The sequence below is a fragment of the Lissotriton helveticus genome, chromosome 12 (genome assembly GCF_964261635.1).
Source record: "Lissotriton helveticus chromosome 12, aLisHel1.1, whole genome shotgun sequence".
Classification (NCBI taxonomy): domain Eukaryota; kingdom Metazoa; phylum Chordata; class Amphibia; order Caudata; family Salamandridae; genus Lissotriton; species Lissotriton helveticus.
This window is the reverse complement of record NC_136073.1, coordinates 626,331,150-626,343,232: the sequence shown is the minus strand read 5'-3', so window position 1 is coordinate 626,343,232 and position 12,083 is coordinate 626,331,150. Positions and strand designations below refer to the sequence as shown.

The following is a 12,083-nucleotide window of genomic DNA, read 5'->3' as shown; positions in this document are numbered from 1 at the left end:
CTGATTAAACACACAATTGGGAAAAATTATCATTGTGTACAATAATGCAGTTACATAAGATTAAGTACAAAATATGTTTTATATAAGTAAATAATGCATGCACTACAGCAGGTGGGTTTTAGCCAAGTTTCTAAAAAGCTGCCAATTCAGGTTTCACCATTTCAAGAAAGGAATCTTCCTATAATCCCCTGCAAACTTTGGTAATAATTAATGGAACTGTTTTATTATTATTGAAAACAAAGACTTGAAACTGAAAACATACTGTGTGGCCACTTCAAACCTGTACAGCAGCAGAGGTGACCAGGAGGGGTGGCTTAGTCCTGACATCGGTGGGGTACCAGACAGGCGACCCAATTGTCCAAGAATGGATATACCAGCAAAAAGAAGCAGAAGGGAAGTCTCCTTGGGCTGGGTAGCGGGCAATTTTGTTAAGTTGACTGCATCATTCCTCTGTCTGAGGCTTGCTATCTGCGACAATTAGAGGTAGATGAGGCCTCATTGCGAAATGCTGTAGACGCAGAACACTGGCAGTGAAGAGGTGGGATGCACCTGGAAGACACCCCCAGGACGACGCAGCACTCGCAGTGAGGGGACAAAGATGTCAGGTTGCTGAGATAAAGTCACAATGAGGGTAACACCTTGGGAGGAGCGAAAGAGAGGCCTCCCACATTCAATGAGTCCTGGATCTCTCAGAAAAACGACACTCCTACCTAGGAGTGCCACTACCAAGGATAGGGAATTCTGCAATTGTGGTAACAAGAGAGGACTGTACTGGTGAGAAATTAAGGAGGGTAGCGGTCTTCAACAATGCTGGCTGAAGGGGTGAGTTTTTGGTGACTTTAGTAATTGTTGCCCATGTGCAGGTCTCCTCTTGCCCTGATTGGCCTAGAAGTGAGACTAGCGCTGAGGACACTTGCCCACGTGAGATGCCTGCCTACTTGGGAGTGTGCAGCTCGGGAGGTCTACATAGGCTGTATTGACATAGCACATGGTGCCCTGTAGAGGTATTAAAGACATCAGCCATCATGGTGAGTGGGCAGTAACACATACACCTAGGGACCCCACCTTCCAGAGTTCCTGGCTTACGCAACCAACCAAGCAACTTCATGGTGGCCAACATGAGCTGGAAGGAAACCACTATAAAAGATATGCAGACTTCTAAAAGCTCAAATAATGACATGGGTGACAAGAACAGGGTTGACAAGCACAAGGGCTCTGCAAGGCCCTTCTTGGATAGATAGACAGAAACGTTGGCCCCACAACTATTTCAGAAGAATTCCTCAACACATTCTGAGACCAAGGATCAGGTAAGCACAGTCTGACAGGATGTGAAAACCTGCCTCTGTGAATTGTAGAAAGACATGAATGCAATGACAATTTCGGGTTTTGCAACAGGAAATAAAGGGGTATGAACGAATGGACGGACAACATCACTTAGGAAACAGATTTCTTGCCTAGAAATAGTACGATAATATGCTGTTGAAGCATGAAGACCTTAAACAGGATGAGTAAGTCCAAAAAACGTCTTTACCAAATCCACAACAGGACTGCAAACCACTGTATCGTATGGTTAATCTGAGCAGATCTGTGGTGAGATGCATCACTGGATACCTTCACAAGTGTGCATTTCTAAGATGAAAAGCAGAAGATGATGTCTTTATTAAGCACACCAAATTCTGTAAACTTCAATGAGCATAGTATGAGCTGTTTCATGACTTGATGGCATGAACGTTTAAACAATGACAAGAGAATAGGCAGGTACCATATTGCTGGCATCAAAGAGACACACTATACCAATAGGGCCAGCCTTTCAGATTAGTTTTTACTTCAAAAAAGAAAAAGTGCTTAAAAAATTCCTGACCAAAGTTCGATCAGTTTAGGGGCTAAGCGAAGAAGGATAGCAGGATATGGAGCTGCAAGCCTGTTGCCCCTTGCCTGCTGAAATTCTACTGACGTGCTGGGGGTAGCTACATGAGGGGTAGGCACTTCACAGAAAAGCATTCTCTCTCTTGCTGCAGTGCTTAAATTATTCAGTCTTAAGGTTCAGGGTGACAACACTGTTCAACAAATAGATTAGCAGATTTGAACTACCTACAGGAGACACATCATCTTACAAAAGAGTTACACAAATTGTGTTTGAAATGGTTCCAAATACGGTTCTTAGTTCTCAAAAGTCAAAATTTGCAAGAGAACATAAGGAAGAATGCACAGGAGAGAGCAGGCGGTGCATGACTGCAGTGCTATCATTAGGAATACATACACAATTACAACACATTATGCCCCAAGCATTAACCAAGACGTACTCCTAAAATCAGCTAGATCAGACATCGTGGGGATGTGATAGTACGGAGGACCTCAAAATAGCTATGGACAATATTGAAGATCAATCACAGGCAATAGAGGGCCAGAATCTGTAGACCTCAGAGAATGATTGCTAGAGGCACGATAGCTAGCTAGACATTTGGATGGAGACACACTAAGATGAGATCGATTAAACATTTATCTCTACAGCTCATCACTCCTATGCACAGCTAAATGGTTTATTGGTTACGATGAAGCTATTAGCACTAGTTGACATATTCCTCATCAACCAATTCGCCTTGGCTGATAAAGCAACAATCACTCCGATACTATGTGATAGGTTGGTGAAGGAGCGACACCAAATGGTTCTAGGCAGCATTGTTTAAAAACAAAGCAACAGAACATCATTTCTTTGTGTAGCACGTTTTCGCTGTGCTAGTTAAGTTATTTTTCAAAGACTCACACTGGGCTGGACTGCGTCTATTGGTTGACAGTTGAGTTCTGAGCTATTGCCCCCAGACTGCCTCCCTAAGAAGTCTTTGGCTACTCTACTCGGCTCTCCTGAGAGTAGTCTGGAAAGGATATATATCACCCAGTTTGAAGAACCAAAGTAGGATGGACTCAAGAACACTATGGGCATGATTGTAACCACCACACTTGTGGTCCAGTAGCCCTTGATTCACCTGAGGCCCCGCAAATGGAGTCTGACATTCTCCCTTTGGAATTGCCTTTAACAATCTGTCCATACATCCTACTTAGCGGAGTGGTAATTCTACTACATTTCTATTCACATTCATAATCTGCATGATTTTGGAAAACACAAAAAAGTCCCACCTTACAATGCCGACTTCTTAACATAGGCAAAGTTCCTTACCTTCAATTATGCCCCTGTTACACAAATCATACTGCTGTACTACGCTTTGTACTTCTTTTGGTTGCCCTCAATTCCTTCTCTGATGTGCTTTCAGTCCGCAACCACATCTTTCCTCCTGGTTAACCAACTGAGGCACAATTTGGGTGCTGGCTCTCTCCCTTTCCGAGAAACATCTGTAATGGTGTTAGGTGTGGTAAACCGACCACATGTCTGGGAGGGGTTTCCTTTCTGGAATGTTGTATATGCAATCCCTGATAATTATGTTAATTCAATCAAGTAACTAATTTGTTCTTGTTATATTCCATATAGGTACCTTATATAGGTGCAGGTAACATCACAACCTTTCACCTATATTCTTCCCTACATTACTACATACATAACGGTTCTTAGGCACTGACCATTTACCTAGATACAACACTGCGATCAAAACACGGGCTTTGCCCTAGTTCGAATCTCATACATTATGCACAAGGCTTATTGGAAGCACAGCAGGACTGACATCTCCAGTATAATATCTCTGTATAAAGTTCAGGGCCGATGTCATCCTTTAGGCCTAACAGTAAACCAGCAAGGTAGGACCCCTTGGGAGACCTATGGGCATATATACATCATGTCTTGCTTAGAGAGACAAAGGAGGCCGTGACCACTGCGCCTTCCCAGGCCTGGTCGCCCCACGCTCCTCTTGCCTCCTGCTACCGGCTGCTCCTGGTTCCTGTTTTTCCCGCCGACTTCTTTCCCCTGCAGGCGCCCCTGACGCCTGCCAGCCCGCACTCGATTTCCCGCCGCTGCCTCCCTGCGGCCCCGCCCCCCTGACAGCCGATTGGCTCCCACGCTTCCGCCACCCAGCGGACCCTCCCTCCCGGCTCCCTTCGTATGAAGCCCCCACGAACACGCAGCGGTCACGTGCAGCGGGCGCGCCGATTGTGCGCCGAAGGCGCGCCAAAGGCAAGCCCATCTGCGCCCGTCCGCTCCTGGCCCGTGCCCAGCGCCCGGACCCCTGGCCCCCGCAGACTCTAGCCCTCCCGCCGGACCTACGACGCCACCGAACTCAACGCACTCAACACCGGCCGGATCCCTGGATGCTACCGAGCCACCCCGAGGCGCACACACGGACCCTTCAGCTGCCACTCCTGCAAGTTCTCCTGCATCCGGACCTGCACGGCACCCGCACCCGCCAAGCCGAAAACCAGCAGCAACCACTTGAAGTGCATCCTGCTCAACACCCGCTCCGTCCACAGACACGCCGTGGAACTCTGGAACCTGCTCGACACAACATCACCAGACGTCGCCTTCCTCACGGAAACCTGGATGAACGCCTCCTCAGCACCCGACATCGCCATCGCCATCCCGGACAGATACAAGATCACCCGGAGGGACCGCGTCAATCCGACCAGAGGAGGCATCGCCATCATCCACAGGAACACCATCCGCATCACGACCAACACCGACGACACCCTCAGAGCCGCCGAACACCTGCACTTCCAGATCCACACCGACCCCAAGACCACCCTCAGAGGCACCCTCGTCTACAGACCCCCGGGACCACGCACACAATTCAGCGAAGACATCCCCGACTTCATCAGCCCGCACGCCCTCCCCTCCGTTGACTACATCCTCCTCGGGGACCTCAACTTCCACCTGGAGAACAACAACGACCGCAACACCACCACCCTACTGGACAACCTCGCCAACCTCGGTCTCAAGCAGCTGGTGACCACCCCCACCCACCACGCCGGACACACGCTCGACCCCGTCTTCTCCTCTAGCAAGGACATCGCCTTCAGCCACGCCACCGGACTCCACTGGACGGACCACAGTTGCGTCCACTTCAGCTTCAAAAAGAACACGATCCACCACCACCAGCAACAGGTTGCACGCAGAAGCTGGAACAAGATCACAGCCGACCAGCTCATCACATCCCTGAGCCAGGACCCCCCCCCGCCAGCTCAGCGAACCCCAGCCAGGCCGCCAACAACCTCACGAGGTGGATCAGCAACTGCGCAGATGACCTCGCCCCACTGAGGACCCCGCCCAGCAGACCCGGCAGTAAGAAAGCACCATGGTTCACCGACGAACTCAAGAGCTCCAAGAAGAACTGCCGAGCCCTCGAGAGAGCCTGGCGCAGAGACCCAACACCAGACAACATGACCACCCTCAAGCTCGCCACCCGAAAACACCACCAACTGATCCACACCACCAAGAAAACCGCATTCAAGGAGCGACTAGACAACAACGCACACAACAGCAAGGAACTCTTCAACATCGTCAAAGAGCTCTCCAACCCCAGCGCCGGAAACAACGATGTCACCCCATCGCAAGACCTCTGCAACTCCCTTGCATCCTACTTCCACAACAAGATCGCAGATATACACAACAGCTTCAGCACACAGCCAACGCTCCCCACGACCGCACCTGCGTCCCCCACCACCACCCTCCGCGCCTGGACCCCGATCAACACCGAAGAAACCCTACGCACGATGAACTCCATCCACTCCAGATCTCCAACCGACCCCTGCCCTCACCACGTCTTCAACAAGGCCGACTCCATCATCGCACCCCACCTACGGGACATCATCAACACCTCCTTCGCCACCGCAACCTTCCCGGAGAGCTGGAAACACGCCAAACTCAGCGCTCTACTGAAGAAACCATCAGCGGACCCCACCGAACTCAAAAACTACCGCCCCATCTCGCTCCTCCCGTTTCCGGCCAAAGTCATCGAGAAGACCATCAACAAGCAGCTGGCCGCCTTCCTCGAGACGAATGGATCCCTCGACCCCTCGCAGTCTGGCTTCCGGGCCAACCACAGCACCGAGACCGCCCTCATTGCCGCCACTGACGACATCCGAGCCCTGCTCGACAACGGGGAAACAGCGGCCCTCATCCTCCTGGACCTCTCCGCAGCATTCGACACTGTCTGCCACCGCACCCTAGTACAGCGCCTCAGCAATGTCGGAATCCAAGAGAAGGCACTAGAATGGATCACCTCCTTCCTCGCCGGAAGGACACAGAGAGTCCGCCTCCCCCTGTTCAAATCAGAGGCCACCGAAGTCATCTGCGGAGTCCCCCAAGGTTCATCGCTCAGCCCCACCCTCTTCAATGTCTACATGAGCCCCCTTGCGGCCATCGCACGCCAGCACAACCTCAACATCATCTCTTACGCCGACGACACCCAGCTGATCCTTTCCCTCACCAACGACCCCGCCACCGCCAGAGCCAACCTACACGAAGGGATGAAAGACATAGCCGAGTGGATGATGAACAGCCGCCTGAAACTGAACGCTGACAAGACGGAAGTCCTCATCCTGGGATCGTCGCCCTCCGCCTGGGACGACTCCTGGTGGCCCCCGGCCCTGGGCAGCGCACCCAAACCAACGGACCACGCACGAAACCTGGGCTTCATCCTGGACTCCTCCCTCTCCATGACCAGACAAGTCCACGCCGTCTCCTCGTCATGCTTCAACATCCTGCGCATGCTACGCAAGATCTTCCGGTGGATCCCCACAGAAACTAGGAAGACGGTCACCCAGGCCCTCGTCACTAGCCGACTGGACTACGGCAACTCCCTCTATGCCGGAACCACTGCCAAACTCCATAAGAGACTCCAGCGGATCCAGAACGCCTCAGCAAGACTCATTCTGGACATCCCCCAACACAGCCACATCTCCGGACACCTGAGAGACCTGCACTGGCTCCCGATCAACAAGAGAATCACGTTCCGACTCCTCACCCACGCACACAAAGCCCTGCACAACCAAGGCCCAAGATACCTCAACAACCGCCTCAACTTCTACACTCCCACCCGCCAGCTTTGATTGACCAGCCACGCCCTCGCCGCCGTCCCCCGCATCCGAAGAGCCACCACGGGAGGAAGGTCCTTCTCCTACCTGGCCGCCAAGACGTGGAACTCCCTCCCCACCCACCTCCGCCTCACCCAGGACCACCTCGCCTTCAGGAAGCAGCTCAAGACCTGGCTGTTCGAGCAGTAGCGGACCCCCCCCCCACCCAAGCGCCTTGAGACCCTCTGGGTGAGTAGCGCGCTATATAAATGCCTTGATTGATTGATTGATTGACTTCCCAGCTGACGCACTGACCAGAGACGCTGAGGTTCCTGCATGCACAAACTCTAGCTCGCATTGGTCTAACATCCGTCGCGGGGTGTCCAACTCAAGACCAGGACGGGGTCCCATATTCTATCCTTACCCAGATAATGGGCTTGACTAGACCATTAGAGGGATTCTTGGCATAACACCTACATAGATGCTAGGTACATTTAGGTACATCTAGTTAGGGAGACATCGTAGGAGGACGCACTTATAATCATGTATTCTATGTACTTGTATATATTCATGATTACTGCAAAATGGTAGAACTGTACCATACCTTTACTTTCGTAGTATTGCTAATCATATATCTCTGCTATTGTTTAATGGTTGTTACAGCTCATCTATTCTACACTAGAATAACAACTGTTCAATAAATTCTTATTGAAACACCCAGCCTGATTATTCTGTGTATCTCTGAGAGAAACTAAGTAAGCACGAGTGACTGAGCGAAAAGTAGTATATTGTTTCTGTAGGAGAGTAGGGTCTGCTTCCTATGGTCACCCCCACTTTTTGCTGTGATTCACTGGTTTTTCTACTTTAGTGTGGCTGTGGGCCTGCTAATCAGACCCACAGCCCAGCTGCACTCTCTCTAAATTCATACCATGTACTTTAGGTACATACCAAATTGAGTATTGGGTCACCTTTGTGAGCCCCTGTATAGTGTACCCTAGGTACCCAGGGCATAGGTGCATCCAAGGCCTACCAGGGGCTGCAGCATATCTTTCGCCACCCCTGATGTAAAAACCTGGGGCGGGTCGGGGGCAATCGATATTTGCCCGGCGGTATTGCCTCTGTGACCCTCTAGTTATTTAATCAATGAAGAGGCAGGCGCTGGAGACTGGAAAGCAGGAAACAAGGTTTTTTATTCTCTCCGGAGGAGAACACAACGAAACGGACAGAAGGTATCGTTCTGAGGTGCTCTAACTGCATCCCTGAGGCCTGGCCTCTTATACACAAGTTTATGACTTTATTGTACATTACACATTCATGTTAAAGCTTTGATGTATGAAAAAGACATTCCCGGAACTCCCTTTGAGCCCGTTCCCTCACACATTTACAGTCGAAGTCCCCACCCTAGTCACAACAGGTGATGAGTATCACGCAGCTGGATATTCCGCCGATTCACGGAATGTGGGGGTTTGATCGGATCTCATGGAGTGGGGGCTTTGATCAACCCGGGGATCCTTTGATGGGGGAAGCTTTCTATTGTACGGGGAGGGGCAAGGGATGGTATCGGCAGAGCTGGGTGTCGGCCTGGGAACGGGGAAGACAAAACGGGCACACGGGGAAAAAAGGGGGTTTGCATCTAAGGGCCGGAGATCATGAAAGGGAAGCAGGGAGGTGTCGCGCTGGGAACAGGATGAGGGCCTGGGGCAGAGCAGCGCCGAAGAGGGGTTTATGACTCAAGGCAGGTGCAAGCAGGGGGTGGTCAGCGTGCAGGCTTAGTGAAGGCGAAAGGCTATGTCAGGGGCCAGCGGCATGCAAAAGGGTTCGTTCTGATCGGGGCATCTAACAAAATGGCGGGCGCGCACGACAAAAGTGTGGCATCAGGGGGAGAGGCAAGATGGCGCAGATAATGTTCACGGAAACGTACTAATTTTCAACAGTCCTCCCTTTAACATATTCAAGACATCTTGCTGGTTCATTTTCTATTCGGTTCTATTGTGGTGGGCATGAGAAAGAAAACGGTAGGAACCCTAGATGAAAAGAGTCGTAAACAATACATTTTAACATTTCTAGTTTTTAGGAGGTGAGCCTATTTGATAAACTTTGATCAATTTGTCTAGCAGGAAAGTCATAGAAATGCAATACAAAAACGATTCTGTAGCGTGAGCAGCAAGTATCTTTCATACTGGCAGGTGATTACATATATATCAGGTTCGGATTGGAGCATGATCAATACAAGGGCGGCTGGGAGAGAAATGAGGTCTAGCAGAAACGGCGATTGGGGACGTCAAATGTTCGAAGTTTAACGAGTTCTCATCATTCTTTGTTGCCTTTCGTTGGCGCTGTTGAGCACCGGCGGTGGAGCTACAAGTCCAGCTCTGTTCTAAGTTCTGTGTTGCAGGGCACGACCCTTTCCTCGCGTTTCTGGTCGAAAAGGTCCTTTTCGCCCTGTGTCCTTTGAGGTGTTTGTCAGAAAGTTCAGATGGAAGAAGAGCGTACAAAACAGTCCATAGGGTAGGTCAGAGGAAAAGGGGGATGGAGCAAGGCCAAATTAGGAACAAACTAGGGGAACGAGAGACTTCCAATAGGCGAGCGTGTGACCGAATTCAGAGAGCGGGGACTTGTCGACAGACACTGGACATCGAGCAGGGGCATCAGGTCGACCCTTTCTTCTCATGTTGTCGAAAACAGTGCCTCGTCCTGCAGCTCTTTTCTGTCGTGGTCTCGCCTTGGCTAATGTCGCAGGTGTTCCTCAGTCTGCAGTCAGGCCTCGTGCTCCCACATCCGGTCCTTCTCTCCTTCAACAGCAGTACCCTTAAACAAGTTCGAAAAGACAGTCTTTAGAGAATTTGCAGATGAAGATAATCAAAAAGTCTATTTCTCTCCCAGCTCCAGGCAAAGAATGAAAATGCCCGTTATATTGGTGTTCACAACTGGCATATGAATGACCGGAGACGGGCTTGTTGGATTTACTATGACTTTCCTTTACAATTATTTACTACGCAGGTATTTTGCCGGGAGACGAACATGGCTAAACATTTCCTTTCTATTGATGCATCCTGCTTTTCAACTACTACGGGGTTCATTTTGATGATTTCTTTACCTTGGACTAGTCTGTTAACCTTGTAAAACATCATTCTGGATCCTACGTAACCTTTTACAGCCCGATTACTTAATTAGGAAGGACAGGGGTTTTATGGGAAACAACCAGGGACATAGGAAACTTGTGGTAAGGGCATAAATCGACCCATCTCTCACAACCGGAAATGAGGGGTAGTTTCATAATTCCAGTTTTTGGGCGGCTGATACAGGGGAGGTAACAGGGGTGATCATTTTTCCGGTTTTGGGTATTGCGACATTTCGGGGAGGGGAGGGTCGCGTATTCTGAGGTCCTTGTTTTATACCATAGGAGCCGTTGACCTGTAGTTCCCTTATTTCGGGCCAGATTAGGGAACCTCTGTCGCCTTACCTGTCCTTTCCCTTACGGCCCAACCTCGGTTCATTGGCTTCTAGCGGAAAAGGAGAGGTAATGACGCGGTCTCAGGGTGATTGTATTAAAGACAAGTTTTTGTGCAAATACTGACGGTATTTGAAGCCAATTAGGTGGTGTGCTAGGGGTGGCAGTCTGCCAATTTCGGGGCTAATCACTCGGAAGAGTGGGAGTAAAAAAATAGAGGGAGAGAGAGAGAGAGAGAGAGAGAGAGAGAGAGAGAGAGAGAGAGAGAGAGAGCGTAACGGCAGGCTAAATAGTACACGTGCAACAGAGAGGGTGGCAGTGTATTCAAGAAAGGCTATTTAGTGCATTACGCAGTAAAGGGCATTCACGGGTCTGCGTTAGGATCTTGTAATCATGCAGTTTGAGCATTAGACAGGGTAGAGGGGACGTGCTTTGAGAAAAAGGAAAGAAGAAAGGAGGTACCACGTTGTCGCACTTCTCGCATTCTCGGTCCTTCGACCAGTTGGGTCGACGCCTCAGTCACACACACACATTCCCTCATAGTTTCGCATCATACGTGACATGGGTTCATTCGTCCAGTCTGGTTTAAGGGTGATCACTTTTTATCAGGTTGTGCTAATTTTTCGGGTTTGTTCGATACGTGAGTAGTTTGCAGGCGTGCTTAGACACCACCTTGCGGCGCTAGTCCGCTTCGTGTATTAGACATGGCAAGGCTTCGGATCTTCGCCACACCTCGGCTGTAATTTCTGATGTAACCTGCAGAGGGAGGAAAAAAGGGGGTGGGGGAGACAGCGTTCGCGCACATTCAAATACATGGATTCATAAGTCCTTTACTTACCTCTTACTCGTCTTTCCTCCTCGGGGCAGGGTCCCCGGGGATATGGTTTCTGGAGTCGGGGGGGGGTAGTGTGTCCATATAGGTCGTGGGCGGGGAAACGTAAAAAAGGAAACCAGAGGTGCCTAGTGCGAGGTATCTAGTCAAAGGATGTATCTCACTATCGGGATCCTTAAACCTCTTTCAACGCTGTGGCGTTCTAAGGTTCTTCGGTTCTTGGGTCAGCTCCGTTCCCTGGTACTTTGGAACGTTGTACTTTATAACATTTACATTATTTCATTTCACCCTCCCTTTACATTCCTTCATTTACACCGTTCGTTTTACCCATCCTTGGAAGTCAAGGTCTTCCCCTACGCGAGAGTTCATGGGTCAGTCGCGTACTTTGAAGGCGGAGTGTCGTGTTGTCGATCCGATCCGTCCCCCAGGGCTGGGCAACCATCTTCTTTTAACCTTAAAGAGAGAGCAGAGTAGGGTGCACAGAAAAGAACTTTCCCACCGACCCCATATTATTAAAATAAAGCATGCAATACCCGTCCATAGTTTCAAAAACTTTATTTTGCAAAATCATTTCAGCATGAGGATTATGAGGGTGCGGTCGTATTTGGCCGGTCGTGGCAATGGCTAAAGTGCGTACAGTGGGGGGTGTCGTTTGCAGCAATAAAAACATCGGAAAGTTTTACTCATTCATTTGTAAGAGACTAAAACGTCTATTAATTGGCTGGGGGTTCGGGGGCATTTATTTTCATAATTTAGAAGCATAATCATAATAGTGGTAATCAGATTTCCTATATGCATACCGTACGTGAGCGTCGTAAATGAGGTTTACATCAGTTATAAAAATAT

At 49.8% G+C, this 12,083-nt stretch overlaps 1 protein-coding gene across 2 annotated transcripts in view; it reads right to left on the bottom strand.

The window, feature by feature from the left end:
* Window positions 1-12,083, bottom strand: part of FHOD1 (formin homology 2 domain containing 1) — a 1,641,100-nt gene that overhangs the window by 637,056 nt on the left and 991,961 nt on the right. The gene's annotated exons all lie outside the window — the stretch shown is intronic.